General features: G+C 47.8%; 1 long non-coding RNA gene across 1 annotated transcript; it reads right to left on the bottom strand.

The window, feature by feature from the left end:
* Nucleotides 1-1,066: 1,066 nt before the first annotated feature.
* Nucleotides 1,067-3,860, bottom strand: LOC133476291 (uncharacterized). Its single transcript, XR_009788018.1, has 4 exons — nucleotides 2,863-3,860; nucleotides 1,684-2,653; nucleotides 1,345-1,600; nucleotides 1,067-1,278 (listed from the first exon to the last, which is right to left on the bottom strand). It is a non-coding gene; the product is annotated as an uncharacterized LOC133476291 (long non-coding RNA).
* Nucleotides 3,861-4,396: the final 536 nt, after the last annotated feature.

The following is a 4,396-nucleotide window of genomic DNA, read 5'->3' as shown; positions in this document are numbered from 1 at the left end:
TAGTTGTAACACACCCACCACCACCCCAGTCTGCCAATCCAGAGGTACTGTCCACGTGATGTTGCAGTGGCATGTTATCCAGGACAGGCCTACAACATCCAGAGCCTTGAGGAACTCCGGACAAATCTCATCCACCCCTGGGGCCCTGCCACCGAGGAGCTTTTTAACCACCTCGGTGACCTCAACCCCAGAGATAGGAGAGCACAACGTCCCGAGTCGAGGTCAGCAGCGCCCCATCCCCACTATACACAGTGTTGATGGTGCACTGCTTCCCCCTCCTGAGACACCGGATGGTGAACCAGAATTTCCTCGAAGCCGTCCGGAAGTCTTTCTCCATGGCCTCACCGAACTCCTCGCATGCCCGAGTTTTTGCTTCAGCGACCATCAAAGTTGCTTTCCGCTTGGCCAGTCGGTAGCGATCAGCTGCCTCAGCAGTCCCACAGGCCAAAAAGGCCCGATAGGACTCCTTCTTCAGCTTGACGGCATCCCTCACCAACGGGTTCGGGGATTCACTATTAGCTTGACAAACTCCGGCAGTTCGAGGGTGCTCTGGAGTGTTGATATTCTTTTTTTTATTGCTGCTTTTAATTTATTGTATTGAAGAAAATTTATGCATGTTATTTGGAATTCTATTCATTTATGTGGTACTAATGTTGTATCAAACACACACCCTATGTGCTAAGGCTAATTAAATCGTCATCATTACCCTTAAGGTGTTAACTAGTGATGATGAGATGAAGCCCCATGAAGCATCGATACTTTCAGTCAACTGTGCCGGCACACGTACCGACACTTCATTAGGAATCATTTACTCTATGGCGCCATCAAGAGGTCACTAAAATGTACTACAATCTTGTTGCCACCTACAAAACAAGTGATAGGACCACAGTGAAACACAGTATTAGAAATAGGAATGCACTGTTGTTACTTGTCGTAGTGCTTGTAATTAAATAAAGAGAATTAAAACCCCAATATTTTCTATTGTTTTTATTTTAAAAAAGTAGTTTCTGTTTTTTTTGTGAGGATTTCTCCTGCTTTGGAAAAAAAATCCTCTCACAAGGCACAGATGAAGCAGAAGATGAAGAACATGACAGCCAGTGTAAAAAAATTTGGAAAATAATTTATTTGCTTTCTCCAGTACTGCAGTGGGTCCTCCTGTCTGTTTATGTTTAGTTCTGCCAGGTATTACTGTACTTTGATTGTTGCATTTACTATCAGTAGATGTGGGAGTTATACTTTGCTGAATGGATCTGTCTAGGCGATGCCACAGTTTTCTTCCTGAGAGAGAAAAACAGTCTAAGTCACTATATAGACAAAGAAATGTTCATATACCATATACATTACCTCGTGTTTGTGACTGTGAAACTTCAGATGGTAATGATGAAGCTGAAGTAGAGCCTGAAGCGTCTTATAGCTGAAGCACATTGAGAGGTCAGTCGTCTTTCTGCCTCACCTGCTTTGTGTGGACTGAAGAGACATCCATCCATCCATTTTCTGAGCCGCTTCTCCTCACTAGGGTCGCGGGCGTGCTGGAGCCTATCCCAGCTGTCATCGGGCAGGAGGCGGGGTACACCCTGAACTGGTTGCCAGCCAATCGCAGCTGAAAAGACAAATTATTCTTATTTATCCATACATATACACGTGTGTGTGAAAGAGACAAAGATGGGGAAATTTTTTTTTTACCTTTGCAGTACTGCTGCTCTTGAAATATCCAACGATCTTCATAAGATGGGTTCAGCGATTTCACAAATCTTTTGAACCCACTCCCATCTACAATAGAGAATGGCAGACAATCCTCCACTACCATGGCAATCAATGCCTCTGTTATATCAGACTTCTCATCTGAAAAACTAAAGAATTACTTAAAAGGCTCAACAAAAGACAATTCAAATAACTTTATAATCTCAGATGTGAAGTACATATACAAATGTCTTAATTTTCTCAGGCAGTGACAAAGTATAATGTGTACTTCCTTTGCACCAAAAATAGCTTAGCAGAGCTTGAACCAGCTGGGTGGGCTGTCAGCTGTTCACTGATATGATGGTATAGCTCATTTAGCACCTCACTCCTGTTATTGGTGGAGTTTGGAGGAATATAGACTGCCACAAGCAGTATGGCAGTGAATTCGCTTGGAAAATAAAACAGCCGGCACTTCAGAGCCATAAACTCCAGTAGCGGTGAGGAGTGTTGACTGACCAAGGTAGCGTCCCGGCACCAGGCGCCATTGATGTAAACACACAGTCCGCCGCTGCGAGTCTTGCCTCCCGCGAGAGTTCTGTCCACTCGGTCACATGCTAGCCGGTCGAGCTGAATGGCGCTGTCTGGATCGCTGCTGTTAAGCCATGTTTCCACAACAAAAAACACAGCACTCTCCCACAGTCTTACGGGTAGAGCGGTGCAGTCAAATGTAATCCATCTTGTTGTCCAGAGAGCGTACGTTGGCGAACACGATGGAGGGAATAGCCAGAAAACCAAGGAGATTTTTGTGGACTTCATGAGAGCACACTCCGAGCATGCTCCCCTGAACATCAACGGTGCTGTGGTGGAGAGGGTGCGAAGCACCAAGTTCCTGGGAGTGCAGATCACCGAGGCCCTCTCCTGGACCAGCAACACCTCATCACTGGCCAAGAAAGCTCACCAGCGTCTCTACTTCCTGCGCAAGGTGAGAAGAGCCAAAGCCCCGACCCCATCATGTGCTCGTTCTACAGAGGGATCTTAGAGAGCATCTTGACCAACTGCATCACTGTGTGGTACAGAGCCTGCATAATGCCGCAAGACTCTCCATCCCAAAGTGAGGGCAGCTGAGAAGATCATTGGAACCTCTCTTCCCTCCCTGCAGGACATTTACAGCACCCGCCTCACCTGCAAAGCCCTACGCGTAGCGGGGGATGCCACCCATCGTTCACACAGCCTCTCTGCTGCCATCATGCACTCTGCCCACTCTGCCCGTCTACCTCTTCTGTCCACCTGAACTCTGAACTCTGATGCACCGCAAACATGTAGCTGTACACACACTCACAAACACACACACAATACACACACACACACGCACACACACACACACACACGCTCACACCAGACTCAGGGTCGCACCAGCCACTTCAGCAGCATTGGGGTTTTGTCATCTAATTTATTAATGTCTTATTTGCCTTGGTTCTCTGACCTTGACTTTGTTGCACACGTCAAATGACCTTTGATATTTGTACATTCAATTAACACTTTCTGTACTGTATATACTATAGTTTATTTCGCTTTTATATTGATGTTATTATTTGTACTGTCTTTTGTAGCACCACAGGCCCTTGAGTTTCTCGAAGCCGAAATTGAAAAGCAGTTGTTTTTTAGAACTGGTTCCCAGTAATCCGATTCCTATGATTCATTTGTTTACTTGCCTGTCGATTCTACATTTGAAAACATTTTTTAAAAAGACACCGGCAAGGCCTCTTTTACGCTCACCTCTCACAGTTGTGACTCTGGGGTGGCAGTTTCTAAAGAGTGGGTTTCTATAATTGAGTAGAGAGTTTTTTGGAAAGCCTAGTATATATTTCAAAATGTTAGCAGCCAAAGTTTCATGTATTTGGAAGTTAATCCACCCCTCCTTGAGCCGTCACCTTGTCGTGGTGGAGGGGTTTGTGTGTCCCAGTGACTGTTGTTTGTGCCTATGCACCAAACAGCAGTTCAGTGTACCCACCCTTTTTGGAGTCCTTGGAGGGGGTGCTGGAGAGCGCTCCCGCTGGGGACTCCATTGTTCTGTTGGGGGACTTCAATGCTCACGTGGGCAATGACAGTGAGACCTGGAAGGGCGTGATTGGGAGGAACGGCCCCCCCGATCAGAACCCGAGCGGTGTTCTGTTATTGGACTTCTGTGCTCGTCACGGATTGTCCATAACGAACACTATGTTCAAGCATAAGGGTGTCCACACGTGCACTTGGCACCAGGACACCCTAGGTCGCAGTTCGATGATCGACTTTGTGGTCGTGTCATCGGACTTGCGGCCGCATGTCTTGGACACTCGGGTGAAGAGAGGGGCGGAGCTGTCAACTGATCACCACCTGGTGGTGAGTTGGCTCCGATGGTGGGGGAAGATGCCGGTCCGACGTGGCAGGCCCAAACGTATTGTGAGGGTCTGCTGGGAATGTCTGGCAGAATCCCCTGTCAGAAGGAGTTTCAACTCCCACCTCCGACAGAACTTTGCTCATGTTCCGGGGGAGGCGGGGGACATCGAGTCCGAGTGGACCATGTTCCGCGCCTCCATTGCTGAGGCGGCCGACCGGAGCTGTGGCCGTAAGGTGGTCGGTGCCTGTCGTGGCGGCAATCCCCGAACCCGTTGGTGGACACCAACGGTGAGGGATGCCGTCAAGCTGAAGAAGGAGTCCTATCGGGCCTTTTTGGCCT

This window comes from Phyllopteryx taeniolatus, chromosome 1 (assembly GCF_024500385.1).
Source record: "Phyllopteryx taeniolatus isolate TA_2022b chromosome 1, UOR_Ptae_1.2, whole genome shotgun sequence".
In the NCBI taxonomy this organism is placed as follows: domain Eukaryota; kingdom Metazoa; phylum Chordata; class Actinopteri; order Syngnathiformes; family Syngnathidae; genus Phyllopteryx; species Phyllopteryx taeniolatus.
The sequence above is the reverse complement of the archived record's forward strand: the minus strand, read 5'-3'. Positions and strand labels throughout refer to the sequence as shown.